The sequence below is a fragment of the Procambarus clarkii genome, chromosome 8 (genome assembly GCF_040958095.1).
Source record: "Procambarus clarkii isolate CNS0578487 chromosome 8, FALCON_Pclarkii_2.0, whole genome shotgun sequence".
NCBI lineage: Eukaryota > Metazoa > Arthropoda > Malacostraca > Decapoda > Cambaridae > Procambarus > Procambarus clarkii.
In genome coordinates this window covers 18,473,039-18,489,791 of record NC_091157.1, presented here as the reverse complement: position 1 = coordinate 18,489,791, position 16,753 = coordinate 18,473,039, and the positions used below count along the sequence as shown (strand labels likewise).

The following is a 16,753-nucleotide window of genomic DNA, read 5'->3' as shown; positions in this document are numbered from 1 at the left end:
GTTGTATTCGGAAGTGCCTCCGTATTACACGTGGAATGCCAGTAGAAAATCATTAGAAGGACGCAAACGAGAAGAGCGAGTCGACGGACAACGTCGCACATTCAAATAAACTACGATAGGCAGACATCCACCATGCATCCCAATCAAGATGAATGCTTCTTTCTTCGCATGCTGATGGTAAATGTGCCTGGGTCAACGTCTTCCAGTAATTAAGATTTGTCAACGGCGTTACACATGCCACTTTCCGTAGTGCATGTCAACCTCTGAATTAATTGGAGAATGGCCGACACTGGGATGTATGCATTAATGACGCGTCCAACATGTCACATCCAAATAAAAAACGGGCATTGTTTGCAATCATATTGACCACCGGCTTTCCTTCGTCTCCAACAGAGTAATGGGAGAAATATAAATTGCACATGGCTGAAGATATTGTACGTGGAATACGAAAGGAAAATTAAAATATGAAAATGGAATTCACAGCAGAAATCTACAACGAAGCGTTGATAATGATTGAAGATTTGTGCTTAGAAATCGCGAACAAAGTTCTCCATTAATTGGAAATGACATCACCGAATCGATCTGCTGCTGCTTCGTTCGATGTAGAATTGCTTTGTGAACAAAGTTACAACACGGGTGATCTGTTGTCATATGTGCAATCAAATATTCCTAATCTAACGCTTAAGCGAGAAGGCATTAACAATCAAATAATTCAAACTGTCAATAACGGGCTTGAAAAATTTTCTGAGATGCGCCAGGAAGAACTGGAAAACCCCTTCTAATTAGATTGATTCTGGCAGCATTTTAATCCCAAAAGGGCATTGCCTGAGCTCTTGCATCGTCCGGAATAGCTGCGACGTATCTACCAAGTGGAAGAACTGCTACCTCGGCTTTGAAATTGCCATTGAACATGCAATTCATTGAAACTCCCACGTGCAACATTTCCAAAGCATCCGGCACACGAACTTAACAATATTATTCAGTCTAACATTCAAAGCGAGGCAGTCACATACAAGTCCGTCGACACTGTTAAGGAAGCAGATGAAGCGGTTAATTATTCAACAGAATTTTTTATTCACTCGATCTGCCAGGGATACCAACACACGAACGGCAGTTGAAAATCGGCGTGCCAATTATCATGTTGCGAAATATCAACCAGCCAAAACTTTGCAATACTACGTGGCTTGCAGTAAAAACATTAATCAGCGACTTCGTAGAAGCAACAATCTTGACAGGACCTTTCAAAGGTGAAGATGTCCTTATTCCTCGCATTCCCATGATTCCAACAGATATGCCATTTCAATTTAAGAGATTGTAATTTCCAATTCGATTGGCGTTTGCAATAACTATCAACAAAGCTCAGGGCCAATCTTTAGAATTGTGCACTTTATATGTAGACATGGATTGCTTCTCACATGGACAAGTATATTTTGCGTGTTCTAGAGTCGGCAAACCAGCCAGTCTCCATATCTCCACAGACAATGGAACAACAACAAAATATTGTATACCTACAAGCATTGTAAAAGCATATTAGAAACGTGTGCTTTCCCTGTTCTTTCTTTCCCACTTACCCAGACTGAGCCACAGCAACGCGTGGCGGGTACTGCTGGTAAGAAATAAGAAAAAACCTGATGGGCTTTTCTTATTTGAGAAAACAAATTGTGGGTTTATAATTATTATTAAGACAATTTTCTATTTTCCCAAAAATTATATTTTTCAAATATGTGTTCAATGATTGAGGTTTCTTACTGGCGACTTGTTTTGATTTTGTTTAGACAGCTTAGAACACTGATTATATTATATAGTAATTGTCTGGCTTTCATATCAATAGTTCAACTATCGGAACTATTATTTTTGACAATTCTTCTAATTAGCATTCCGCACTGTTATCATTCTATATCACTTCATCAATATCGAAACAATATTAATTTTATTATTAGTAATAAAATGTTTTTGACTATCAGCATCAGACGGCAGCCACCATTGGTTCAGACAAGCCGTCAACACAGCTTCCATTACCTCCCCCCTCTCCCCCCCATAGTTCCATTGAGGCCTCAGCCGTCATTACCATATGAACAAGGCCATGAGACCCACTGGCCCACTTTCCCACCTTTTTATAGGGGTTCCGGAGGCGCCTTTTCACTCCATGGGACGCCATTACGAGCTGTCGTCCTCACTTCCAGCTTCCTCTCTGAGAGAAGCTTTGAGATGCCACTTTATAAGCTGGGCATGTGCCTGTGGGTTTATATATACATGATACACTATCAGGCGGATGTATCGTGCTGTATTCCGGGGTGGGGGTCAGGCAATGACGAACGATGTGGGTATATGTACAACGTGTCAATGTGAGTATTATTGAGAGTACTTTTACTGGCCAGATTTTTGGCAAGATATCTTGACATAGTTAAGCTTTTTTAATACATAAGCACACACTTACACACACACACACACACACACACACACACACACACACACACACACACACACACACACACACACACACAGCTTTGGCGGGACCAAAGAGCCAAAGGTCAACCTCCGCAAGCACAAATAGGTGAGTACAGGTACGAACCCGTCTACATCGTCGGAGAGTGGAGTAGCGACGTCAGCGCCATCTATGAGTCTGCTCCCTAAACCCCCACTAAATGGATGCCGCCATCTGGTGGTGGCAGTATGATACCTGCAAGAGATTTAAGATTCCTGTCTTGGTCAACCCGAAGAATTGCTGTGGCTGACCTCTGGTGAGGTGGCGACTAGAAATCAGCGCCATCTGTTATGATATGAGCTGTATGTCAATGACAGAGTCCGTAAGTGGTATTTCCTAGGTTCACGAGTACTGGCCAGTTTATTGATGACGTGTCAGTGTCCACATAAGCGACATAGGGTTGCAGTGGTACGGAGACAAGCAGTCTACACAGGTCAGCCTATTATCTCTCTACTCAATTCTGCTTGACTTGAGCAGTGAGCTGCAGCCCAAGAGTTAACTGTGTAGTATCTGCTTTCTGCCTGTGTAGTGGCAATGAAACGCATTCGGCGTATCCCGAGACTGGCAAGAGGAAGAGACGACCGACAGTGAGGTGCTGGGGAGGAGTGTAACTAGCTCGCTTCAAGAAGCTCCTGCCAGGAGTTCTCTACCCCTGTATTTGTTCGTGTAGAGGCCCAGCAGCGCGAGGCTGATGTTCTCTGCCAACACCAGGCTGGAGAGTGAGTGTAGGCGTCCACAAGAGGCACCTAGTGAGACTGTAGATAGGCTGGCCCGTGGCTAGGGAAGACTCGTGGATGTTTCCCAGTACTGGTTGAGGACGGTACTGTGTGTTGAGGAAACACGGAAGTTGACAAGGCTGCATCGCGTTAGCATCGAGGAATGCTTAGTGTCCTATGAGAGAGCGACACATGTGTATATATCAGTGTAGTAATACTTCGTTTATTATTTTCTATTTAAGGTGATGGGAAAGTGGTAATAAGTGGAGTGAATATATTGATAAAGGATGAAGTGTTGTATTCATTTAAACTTCCCCCTTTTAAAATTTAAACTTTTATTTATTTATTTATTAAACTTCCCTTGGCATTACCAAGCCTACTCCTTGAAAGCCACTACCGACTTGGGGTCGGATAATAGTAGTTTGGTTCCTCCAGCAAAGAACCCGGTTGCGACCCATAGTGGCCGTAACATAGACACACACACTCAAACACACAACACTCTACATCTGCAGTTTAAAACACGTTATCCCAAACAGTCATATTCCTCTCCTACACATTCTCCAGCCACCCCCCCCCCCTTGAATATGACCCCTTATCACCACCCTCCCTTCCTTGCTACCCTTCCCCCCTCCCACCCCATCCCCAACAAAAAATGGATAATGTCGCGTTTATTTGCCGGTGGATAGAGGCGCGTCCCGTGTCGCCCGTCCTCGTGGAAACAAGAAACAAACGCCAAAGTGTGCTCTCAGGATGCTGGTCTGGCATGGCGGGGACCGATTCCTGATGCTCCATTTCGCGAGAAGTTTTGAGTCGTTTGGGTCTTCTTCGGCGTGTTTGTGGGGGTTTAGAAGATGCTAGGAAGAGAGGGTAAGGTGGAGGGGGATAGGGAAGGAAAGAAGGAATTGAACAAGACAGTGATGCTAAGCTTGGAGAAGGCGGGTGCAATTTGTTCCTTGTACACGTTTGGGTACAGTGCGGTTAAATAAGTGTGTGTGTGTGTGTGTGTGTGTACTTACCTAGTTTTACTTACCTAGTTGTGCTTGTGTGGATTAAACTCTGGCTCTTTGGTCCAGCCTCTCAACTGTCAATCAACTAATGTACAGGTTCCTGAGCCTACTGGGCTCTGTCATATCTACACTTGAAGCTGTGTATGGAGTCAGCCTCCACCACATCACTGCCTAAAGCATTTCATTTGTCTTCTATTCAGACACTGAAAAAAATTCTTTCAACGTCTCTATGTCTCATTTGGTCACTCAATTTCCATGTGAGTCCCCTAGTGCATGTGCCCCTTGTGTTAAATAGTGTGTCTTTATCTACCCTATCAATTCCTCTGAGAATCTTGTATGTGGTGATCATGTCCCCCTCTAACTCTTCTGTCTCCCAGTGACGTTAGGTTTAATTCCCGCACTCCTCGTAGTTCATAGCCCTCATTTCGGGTACTAGTCTGGTGGCAAACCTTTGAATCTTTTTCAGATTAGTCTTGTGTTTGACTAGATATGGACTCCATGCTGTAGCCGCATACTCCAGGATTGGTCTGATATATGTGGTATATAATGTTCTGAAAGATTCCTTACACAAGTTTCTAAAGGCCGTTCTTATATTAGCCAACCTGGAGTATGCCGCTGATGTTATCCTCTTGATATGAGCTTCAGTGGACAGGTCTGGTGTGATATTAACCCACAGGTCTTTCTCTCTGACTCTTGAAGAATTTCATCTCCCAAATGATACCTTGTATCTGGTCTTCTGCTCCCTACGCCTATCTTCATTATATTACATTTGCTTCGGTTAAACTCTAACAACCATTTGTTCGACCATTCCTGCAGCTTGTCCAAGTCTTCTTGAGGCCTCAAGCTGTCCTCCTCTGTCTTAATCCTTCTCATAATTTTGGCGTCGTCAGCAAACGTCGAGAGGAATGAGTCTATACCATTTGGGAGATCATTTACGTATATTAGAAACAGGATAGGTCCGAGTATCAAGCCCTGTGGGACTCTACTGGTGACTTCACGCCAATCTGAGGCCTCACCCCTCACTGTAACTCTCTGCTTCCTATTGCTTAGGTACTCCCTTATCCACTGGAGCGCCCTACCAGTTACTTCTGCCTGTTTCTCCAGCTTATGCATCGGCCATTTAAGGGGGTACTGTGTCAAAGGCTTTCCGACATTCCAAAAAAATGTGAGACCGCCCATCCTTCTCTTTCTTGCCTAATCTTTGTCATCTGATCGTAGAATTCTCTTAAGCCTGTAAGGCAAGATTGATCCTCCTGAACCAATGTTGATGGGTTGTCACGAAGTCCCTTCTCTCCAGATGTGTTACTAGTTTTTTCTCACGATCTTCTCCATCACCTTGCATGGTATACAAGTTAAGGACACTGGCCTGTAGTTCTGTGCCTCTTGTTGGTCACCCTTTTTGTATATTGGGACTGCATTAGCTGTCTTCCAGTTTTCTGGTAGGTCTCCCGTTTCCAGTGACTTACTATACACTATGGAGAGTGGCAAACAAAATGCTCCTGCACACTTTCAATACCTACGATTAGATTCCGTCCGGCTCAACAGCATTTCTCACGTCCAGCTCTACAAGGTGCCTCTTGACTACATCTTTTATAATTTCGAACCTTTCTAAGGCCGCCTGGTTTGCTGCCACCTCTCCTAGCGCCGTGACCTCTCCTTGTTCTATTGTGAAGACCTCCTGGAACCTCTTGTTGAGTTCTTCACACATCTTTTTGTCATTCTCTGTGTACCTATCCTCACCCAAGTTTCATCACCTGTTCCATCACTGTGGTTTTCCTCTTGATGTGACTGTGTAGTAGCTTTGGTTCGGTCTTGACTTTATTAGTTATTTCATTTTCATATATTTTCTCAGCTACTCTTCTCACACTAACATACTCGGTTTTGGTTCTCTGGTATCTCTCTCTACTTTCTGGTGTTCTGTTATTTCGGAAGTTCCTTCACGCCCTTTTGTTCAGCTCCTTTGCTTTCATACATTCCCTATTAAACCACGGATTCTTCTTTTGCTTCTCGTTTTTTTCCTGTCGGGCCGGGATAAAACTGTTTACTGCCTCCTGACACTTTGCGGTGACACAGTTCATCATGTCATGTACGGGCTTAGTTCTGAGTTCTGTGTCCCATGGTATATTCCTTAGGAATTTATTCATATCCTCATAGTTTCCCTTTCGGTACACCAGCCCTTTGTTTCCTAGTTCTTTTTTGGGGGGAGATAATTCCTAGCTCTACCAGGTACTCAAAGATCAATACACTATGATCACTCATTCCAAAGGGGGCTTTCAACTTAACTTCCCGTATATCCGACTCATTTAGGGTAAATATCAGATCAAGTTTTAGCTGGTTCATCCTCTCCTGTCAATCTTGTCGGTCCCTTTACGTTTGACTGAGAAAGTCTCTTGTTGCCACGTCCAGCAGCTTGGCTATCCATGTGTCTGGGTCTCCATGTGAGTCTCTGTTTCCCCAATCTATCTTCCCATGGTTGAAGTCTCCCATAATTAGTAGTCTGGATCCGTTCCTGCTAGCCACAGAAGCTGCTCTCTCTATTATATTGATGGTGGCCATGATGTTTCTATCATATTCCTGTCTGGGTCTTCTGTCGTTTGGTAGGGGGTTATATATGAGTATTAATATAATTTTCTGTCCTCCAGTTGCTATGGTGCCTGATATGTAGTCACTGAAACCTTCACAGCCCTGATTAACCATCTCTTCAAAATTCCAACCTTTTGTTATCAGCAAAGCATCCCCACCTCCTCCTCTCCCTTCTCTTTCTTTCCTACATAGTAGTCCTGTGGAAACAATACATTTGTTATGGTTTTCGTTAGCTTTGTTTCTGTGAGTGCTATTATGTCTGGGTTTTCTTCTAGTGCCCATTCTCCAAGTTCATTTGTTTTATTTGTAATCCCATCTATGTTAGTGTACATTGTCTTGAAGCTCATTTTCTTCTGTATATTTTCTTGTCCCCCTCTTGGTGAGCGTTCTGCTGGTGAAGGTAGCTGTAGACTGTGTGTGAAGATCTGTGAGGTGGTTGCAGGGTTTCAGAGTTTTTTTTTTTTTTTTTTGGGGGGGGGGGTTCAAGGGAAAGCGGGATAGGTAGAGAATGGGGTAAGGAGATATTGCGGACATGGAGGATATGGGGTGGGGGGAGGAGGGATAGGGAGTGTATGGGGCGAAGGGGGGGAGGCAGGAGAGGGATCATGGTGGGATTGGGGAAGGGTTGACAGGGTCGAAATTGGGTAGGGGGGGAGGGAGGGTTGGGTGAGCATTTGAGTGGGGGCAGGTAGGGTGAGGGGAAGAGAGGGTTTCTATGTAGAGGACGGTGGTGGTGTTGCCCTCCCCTCTGATGTTGCTGGGATGCTGATTGTGGGTTCCCCTCTTGTCTCTGGACTGTTGTGTTGGGGGCTGTGATTTCCTGGTTTACTCCTCTCTTTGAGCTTCCTCCTTGTCTCTGCTGCCCCGGCTCTTTCCTCCTTTGTCCTGTCCCTCTGGAGGAATACATTTTTGTATTCCTCCAGTATTCAGAGAGCCGGTCGGCCGAGCAAACAGCATGCTGGACTTGTGATCCTGTGGTCCTTGGTTCGATCCCAGGCACTGGCGAGAAACAATGGGCAGAATTTCTTTCACTCTATGCCCCTGTTACCTAGCAGTAAAATAGGTACCTGGGTGCTAGTCAGCTGTCACGGGCTGCTTCCTGGGGCTTGAGGCCTGGTTGAGGACCGGGCGGCGGGGACACTAAGAAGCCCCAAAATCGTCTCAAGATAATCTTAAGATATGGCTACCTCCCTCACTGTGTCAATTGCTTCTGAGCTCTTTCTCTGTATTTCCACAAATGTTTAAGGCACAGAGGCATTTCCTTCCAATTTTACATATCCACCTTCCCTTTGGATGATAATCTGATGCTCAGCCTCATTATTTTCCTCTGTGAGGGGTTTGAGCTCCCTTGCTGATGTTCGCTCACTTTGCAGGTTGTTAATTGTAATCCTCATTTCATGTATCTCCCTCCTGAATTCCTCCCAAGCTTGGGCAAACATTTCCTTCGTTTGGTCACTTTGACTGTTTCCTGTGTCCCTGGTGCATACTCCTGCCATCTTGTCCCTTTCCCTGATATGTTTTGATAGGGTTAGGCAAGGGGGGGTGCAGAGAGATAGAGAGAGGGAGACAAGAGAGAGAGAGGGCAAGAGAGAGAGAGCAAGAAAGATAGGGAGAGGACGAGAGAGAGGGGAGAGAGAGAGGGGGAGAGAGAGGAAGAGGGTGGGGGCGAGAAAGGAAGGACGAGAGAGAGGGAGGGTGGGAGGTCGAGAAAGAGGGAGTCAGCGAAGGAGAGAGAGAGATATAGAGAAACAGAGAGGGCGAGAGAGAGAGAGAGAGAGAGGGAGGATGGGGGTGGGACATTATATGTCACTATCTGTGGTGGTCAGTTGACGTGTAGGGGGAAAGGGGGGGGGCGGTGTTGCCCTATCTTTGTGTGTGTGTGTAGGGATTAACAGCACAATTCAGGCCCCATCTGAGCTCACAGTGAGGTTACTGCCTCATTCTCTATCAATCTATCAAGATTACTATTCTTTTATGGAATGAAATGCATTATATGTGACTACTACATGATATTATTTAAACCTTGCACACTGTTGAAGACTTCAGGGAGAGTGGGGGAGGCACTTACTAGGCACCCCAAAAAGTACAACCAGGCACTTCCATGTCGGTCGTCCCACGCTGGCCGTCAGGTCGGGTCACTCCACACGGTTCTCAACACTGTATGTGCAGTGGTGATGCCACTAGCTCCACTTTGGTTTCTTCGCTCTATCGCTAGTGATTTGCCTATGCAACGTTGCACTCTGCTTGTTACACACTGCGAGAGGCCAAATACTATGATCTAGCCTCGATACTCCTTCAAGGTCCCGAGTATTTGACGAATCTCAGCGGACCTCTCTAACACGTTTGTCTCTCACCGACGGCGGTGTGTGTGTGTGTGTGTGTGTGTTTGTGTGTACTCACCTAGTTGTGCTTGCTGGGGTTGAGCTCTGCTCTTTCAGTCCCACTCTCAACTGTCAATAAACTTTACCTCTCCCCCCCCCCACAACACATACCCAGGAACCAGCCCGTAAGAACTGTCTAATTCCCAGGTACCTATTTACTGCTAGGTAACAGGGGCGTCAGGGTGAAAGAAATCCTGCCTATTTTTTCTGCTCTCACCGGGAATCGAACCCGGACCCTAGGATTACGAGACCAGAGCACTGTCAACTCAACTATCAAGCCCATAGCCTGTGTGTGTGTGTGTACTCGCCTATTTGTACTCACCTATTTGTGCTTGCGGGGGTTGAGCTCTGGCTCTTTGGTCCTGCCTCTCAACTGTCAATCAACTGGTGTACAGGTTCCTGAGCCTATTGGGCTCTATCATATCTACACTTGAAACTGTGTATGGAGTCAGCCTCCACCACATCACTTCCTAATGCATTCCATTTGTCAACTACTTTGACACTAAAAAAATTCTTACTAATATCTCTGTGGCTCATTTGGGCACTCAGTTTCCAACTGTGTCCCCTAGTGCGTGTGCCCCTTGTGTTAAGTAGCCAGTCTTTATCTTCCCTGTTAATTCCTCTGGGAATCTTGTACGTGGTGATCATATCCCCCCCTAACTCTTCTGTCTTCTAGCGACGTGAGGTTTAATTCCCGTAGTCTCTCCTCATAGCTCATACCTCTCAGCCCGGGTAGTAGTCTGGTGACACACCTTGGAACTTTTTCCAGATTGGTCTTATGCTTGACTAGACATGGACTCCATGCTGGGACTGCATACTCCAGGATTGGTCTGACATAAGTGACATACAAAGTTCTGAGTGATTCCTTGCACAAGTGTCTAAATGTCGTTCTTATGTTAGCCAACCTGGCATATGCTGCTGATGTTATCCTCTTGATATGGGCCTCAGGGGACAGGTCTGGAGTAATATCAACCTCCATGTCTTTCTCCCTGACTCGTGTAGAATTTCATCTCCTAAATGATACCTTGTAACTGGCCTCCTGCTCCCTACACCTATCTTCATTACATTACATTTGCTTGGGTCAAACTCTAACAGCCATTTGTTCGACCATTCCTGCAGCTTGTCCAGGTCTTCTTGAAGCCTCAAGCTGTCCTCCTCTGTCTTAATCCTTCTCATAATTTTTGCATCGTCAGCAAACATTGAGAGGAAGGAGCCTATACCCTCTGGGAGATCGTTTACGTAAATCAGAAACAGGATTGGACTGAGTACAGAGCCCTGTGGGACTTCACTGGTGGCTTCACGCCAATCTGAGGTCTCACCCCTCACTTTAACTCTTTGCTTTCTATTGCTTAGGTATTCCCTTATCCACTGGAGCACTTTACCAGTTGGTCTTGCCTGTCTCTCCAGCTTATGTACTAGCTGGAGAGTTAGTGCAGTTAGCCCAGCCTTCTCTTTCTTGTTTAATCTATGTCACCTATTCGTAGAATTCTTTTAAGCCAGTCAGGCAAGATTTACCCTCCTTAAACCCATGTTGGCGATTTGTCATGAAGTCCCTTCTCTCCAGATGTGTTACTAGATTTTTTCTCACGATCTTCTCCATCACCTTGCATGGCATACAAGTTAAGGACACTGGCCTGTAGTTCAGTGCCTCTTGTCTGTCACCCTTTTTGTATATTGGGACTACATTAGCCGTTTTCCATATTTCTGGTAGGTCTCCCGTCTCCAGTGTCCTACTATACACTATGGAGAGTGGCAAGCAGAGTGCCTCTGCACACTCTTTCAATACCCATGGTGAGATCTCGTCTGGACCAGCAACCTTTCTCATATTCAGATCTAGCAGGTGTCTCATGACCTCATCTCTCGTAGTTTCGATCCCTTCAAAGGCCGCCTGGTTTACTCCCCCCTCTTCTAGCGCAGTGACCTCAACTTGTGCTATTATGAAGACCTCCTGGAACCTCTTGTTGAGTTCTTCACACACTTCTTTGTCATTCTCAGTATACCTGTCCTCGTTTGTTCTAAGTTTCATTACCTGTTCTTTCACTATGGTATTCCTCCTGATGTGACTGTGGAGGAGCTGTGGTTCCGTGTGTGTGTGTGTGTGTGTGTATGTACTCACCTATTTGTACTCACCTATTTGTGATTGTGGGGGTTGAGCTTTGGCTCTTTGGTCCCGCCACTCAACTGTCAATCAACTGGTGTACAGATTCCTGAGTCTACTGGCCTCTGTCATATCTACATTTGAAACTGTGTATGGAGTCAGCCTCCACCACATCACTGCCTAATGAATTCCATCTGTTAACTACTCTGACACTGAAAAAGTTTCTTCTAACGTCTCTGTGGCTCATGTGGGTACTCAGTTTCCACCTGTGTCCCTTTGTTCGCGTACCACTAGTGTTGAATAGTTTATCCATGTCTACCCGGTCGATTCCCCTGAAGATTTTGTAGGTAGTGATCATGTCTCCCCTTACTCTTCTGTCTTCCTGTGTCGTAAGGTGCATTTCCTGCAGCATTTCCTCGTAACTCATGCCTCTTAGTTCTGAGACTAGTCTAGTGGCATATCTATGAACTTTTTCCAGCTTCGTCTTGTGCTTGACAAGGTACGGGCTCCATGCTGGGGCCGCATACTCCAGAATTGGTCTTACATGTGAGGTATACAAGATTCTGAATGATTCCTTACACAGTTTCCTGAAGGCTGTTCTGATGTTAGCCAGCCTCGCATATGCCGCAGACGTAATTCTTTTTATGTGGGCTTCAGGAGACAGATTTGGTGTGATATCAACTCCTAGATCTTTTTCTCTGTCCGTTTCATTAAGTACTTCATCTCCTATTCTGTATCCTTGCCTCTTGTTTCCACCGCATAGTTTCATTACTTTGCATTTACTCGGGTTGAACTTTAGCAGCCATTTGTTGGACCATTTATTCAGTCTGTCTAGGTCATCTTCTAGACTCCTACTATCATCTTCTGTTTCAATCCTCCTCATAATTTTTGCATCATCAGCAAACATTGACAGAAACGAGTCTATACCCTCTGGGAAATCATTTACACATCAGAAACAGTATAGGTCTAAGGACTGACTCTTGCGGGACTCCACTTGTAACGTCTCGCCAATCTGAGATCTCACCCCTCACATTGACTCGTTGTCTCATATTGCTTACATACTCCTTTATCAAATGAAGTACCTTCCCTTTCACTCCAGCTTGCATCTCCAGCTTTTTCACTAGCCTCTTGTGTTGTACTGTATCAAAGGCTTTCTGGCAATCCTGAAATATACAGTCTGCACATCCTTCTCTTTCTTGCCTGAATTTTGTTGCCTGGTCATAGATTTCAAGTAACACAGTTAGGTAGGACTTGCCATCCCTGAACCCATGTTGATGTTGTGTTACAAAGTTCCTTCGCTCCAGATGTTCCACTAGCTATCTTCGCACAATCTTCTCCATCAGCTTGCATGGTATGCAGGTTAGGGACACTGGCCTATAGTTCAGGGCCTCCTGTCTCTCCCCTTTTTTATATATCGGGACTACGTTAGCTGCTTTCCAAATTTCTGGCAGTTCCCCTGTTGCTAGTGATATGTTATACACTATGGAGAGTGGCAGGAACAGTTCTTCTGCTCCTTCCTTTAGTATCCATGGGGAGATTCCATCTGGGCCTATAGCCTTTGTCACATCCAACTCTAGTAAACTCTTCCTTAATTCCCCGCAGCTAATCTCAAACTCTTCCAGTGGTTCCTGTTTAACTATTCCCTCTCTTATCTCTGGAATTTCTTCTTGCTGTAAAGTGAAGACCTCCTGAAATTTCTTATTCAGTTCCTCACACACTTCCTTTTCGTTTGTAGTGAATCCTTCTGCTCCTATTCTTAATTTCATAACCTGTTCCTTTACTATTGTTTTTCTCCTGATGTGGCTATGCAACAATTTAGGCTTAGTCTTTGCCTTGCTTGTGATGTCATTTTCGTATTGTCTTTCTGCCTCTCTTCTCATCCTGACATATTCATTCCTGGCACTCTGGTATCTTTCTCTGCTCTCAAGTGTTTTGTTATTCCTATAGTTTCTCCATGCCCTTTTACTTTGCTGCTTAGCTAGCCCACATCTCTGATTAAATCATGGGTTTCTCATCTTCATTTCACTGTTTTCCTTTTGAACGGGGACAAACTTGTTTGCTGTTTCCTTAGACTCCTGCGTGATGTAGTCCATCATGTCATGGGCCGTCTCCGATATCTGTTAGGAATTTTCTTATCTCCTCATAGTTTTCCTTTCGGAATGCCAGCCTTTTGTTTTCAGTTTCCCTGCTCGAGCTCAATAGCCTTTCTTCAATCAGGTACTCAAACACCAGTACACTGTGGTCGCTCAGTCCTACTGGGATCTCAAACCCGATTTATCTTATCTCGGAGTCGTTCAGAGTGAAGACTAGGTCGAGTCTCGCTGGTTCGTCATTTCATCTCATCCTTGTGGGTTCTCTGACATGCTTGGTTAAAAAGTTTCTAGTCACCACCTCCAGTAGTTTGGCTCTCCACGTATTCTCGCCTCCATGCAGTTCCTTGTTCTCCCAGTCAATCCTTCCGTGATTTTGTGTGTGTGTGTGTGTGTGTGTGTGTGTGTGTGTGTGTGTGTGTGTGTGTGTGTGTGTGTGTGTGTGTATGTTTGTGGTTGTCTGTCGTCTACAACCTCTTCTACTTCTTCCAGTTTCACTTTCTCTTCTTTATTTTACTTTCTCTTTTTTCCTCTTCGCCCATTTCGTCATAATCGTTCCCCATAATCATCGTTCTATTTGTCTTTCATCAACTTGTCTAATTATTTTCTCTATTGTCTTTTCTTTATATTACATTACTAAGAATAAAGCACCTCTCTCCCTTTCTCCCCTCTTCCCCCCCCTCTAACTTTATTTTCTATCTTCCTAGTTCACCCATCATTACCCTCACTATCACTCACCATCTTTCATACCCTTCTCCACCTCCACTACCCTTCACCACCTCCGCTACCCTTCACCATCTTCCCTACAATTAACCATTTTCTCTGCTCTTCGTCATTTTCCCTTCATCCTTATAATCATTTACACTAACTCCCATCTTCGCTAAGTTTCTCTTATGTATAAGAGAACTGATATTTAATATGATAAGCTAATCATTGTGAAGATGGACACATTTATTACAGTAGATGCATCTTAGGTCCTTCCCACACTCAGCCCAGTCACCATGCAAAGTTTCGTGAGGTAAGTCCTAAGCGTCTGGCGTCAAATCGACGGACAGATAGACTTTCTCTTGTATAAATCGATTGGGGTACCCGGTGGTATCCGGGTCTCTTTCTCCTTTCCTAATCCATCCATCCCTCCATCCCATTCAAATTTTTTCCTCTCTCTCGTTCTATCTGTGTGACTCAGTTATCTCTCGCTGTGGCCAAAAGATGCTCCTGTAACTTTGAATCAACATGGTATCAACGCTATTGATGTTGTATCAATGCTATCGATACAACATTGAAGCAACATTGTATCAACGCTGTTGATGTTGAATCAACATTGTATCAACGCTGTTGATGTTGAATCAACATTGTATCAACGATATTGATGCTGTATCAACACTATTGATGTTGAATCAACATTGTATCAACGCTGTTGATGTTGAATCAACATTGTATCAACGATATTGATGCTGTATCAATGCTATTGATGTTGAATCAACATTGTATCAACGCTGTTGATGTTGAATCAACATTGTATCAACACTGTTGATGTTGAATCAACATTGTATCAACACTGTTGATGTTGAATCAACATTGCATCAACACTGTTGATGTTGAATCAACATTGTATCAATTCTATTGATGATAAATCAACATTGAAGAACGTTATTGATGTTGAATCATCATTATCGACAAAGAATCGACATCAGTAACAGCTGTAAAGTCTACTGTTCAACAAATTGGGACAATCAAATCTATAAGTAATGGAAAGGAAAGGGGTGGGAAGTAATAGTCGGACAGTCGGGGATTGAACGCCGACCTGCATGAAGCGAGACAGTCGCTCTACCATCCAGCCCAAGTGGCTGGGCCAGACATCACAGGAGCTTTTGGTTTGTCGCAATAGGAGTTAATCCTTCTTATAGGCCTTGGGATCGACCGCAATCACCAGATTATACTCGCCATACAGTCACACATCACCTGCATAGTTTAATGGGGCTAGCCGCTGGCGTCTGGCCTCCACCCTTGGACATGCTGTGTTACAGATTTAGATTTGTTTTCTTCTTTGTATTTGTTTTCTGTTAATTTTATGTTTTAGTTTGTTTATCTAAATGTTTGTTCATTTTTTGTTTCGTCTTAATTTTTGTTGGATTTTGTTAGTCTTTTATTATTGACTTTTTTTTTTACTGTTTTTTGGGTACGTTCTTTCATCTGTTTATGTATTTTACACTTTCCTTCCCCTAAATTACTCCGCTAGTCACTTGAGGATGTGTCAGGCGTTCACGCGCTCGCTAAGATTCTCACTTAATCAGCAGTGGCACAGAGTATGGAGACAAATGAGACCCCCAACACACACACACACACACACACACACACACACACACACACACACATGCATACACACACACACACACACACACATACGCACTCAACGTTATTGCCTACACACCCATGTTTTGTCTTTGGTTATCAATGATGTCGTCATTATGGCATCAATCTTCAAGGGCATTGAAACTGTTTTTACAATAAAATTCATAATTAAATACTACGGCAATGGAATGGGGGATTCAACACACGTCTCTAGGAGTCTCTACAAACACTCACTACGACTGTACTATGATGGGCTTCAAAATGTCACAACCAGAAACTTAATTGTTAGGAGCTGGGAACGCACTCCAGTCTTCACTAGATACCCGCCCTCACTCATGAGTGGGTAGTGATGTTCCCCAGTCTAACTTAAAGTTTAGAAGGCCCAATTTGGAACAAACATCCCAAATACTTTACTGGATACCCGCCTGTACTCGGGTATGGATCCTGAAGTTCCGCAACTTGGTGTTAGGGAACCCAGACCATCCTCCGACCATCACCAACACACACACACATCATACTCCACCTTCAGGCAGGTCACCACCTACCTTCATAACCAGCTGGTCCTCCACCGAGACGACAGCTGGCCCGCGGTCTGAAACAAGGAGTGAATACCAGGTTATAAACGGTCTTAATTAATTTTGGCAATTTTACGTTCGTATGTTAGGTATAAAGCAGAGATGTGTGTGTGTGTATGAACTCGCATATTATATATATATATATATATATATATATATATATATATATATATATATATATATATATATATATATATATATATAATATATATATCGTACCTAGTAGCCAGAACGCACTTCTATGCCTACTATGCAAGGCCCGATTTGCCTAATAAGCCAAGTTTTCATGAATTAATTGTTTATCGACTACCTAACCTAACTTTTTCAGCTAAATAACCTAGCCTAACCTATAAAGATAGGTTAGGTTAGGTTAGGTTAGGTAGGGTTGGTTAGGTTCGGTCATATATCTACGTTAATTTTAACTCCAATAAAAAAAATTGACCTCATACGTAATGAAATGGGTAGC

At 44.1% G+C, this 16,753-nt stretch overlaps 1 protein-coding gene across 1 annotated transcript in view; it reads right to left on the bottom strand.

Moving 5' to 3' along the window:
* The window catches only part of LOC123759738 (uncharacterized), a 423,534-nt gene extending 407,232 nt beyond the window's left edge, over window positions 1-16,302 (bottom strand). Inside the window, exon 1 of the mRNA XM_069317337.1 lies at window positions 16,258-16,302. The gene's annotated coding sequence lies outside the window, so the exon portion shown is untranslated. The remainder of the gene's footprint in view (window positions 1-16,257) is intronic.
* Window positions 16,303-16,753: the final 451 nt, after the last annotated feature.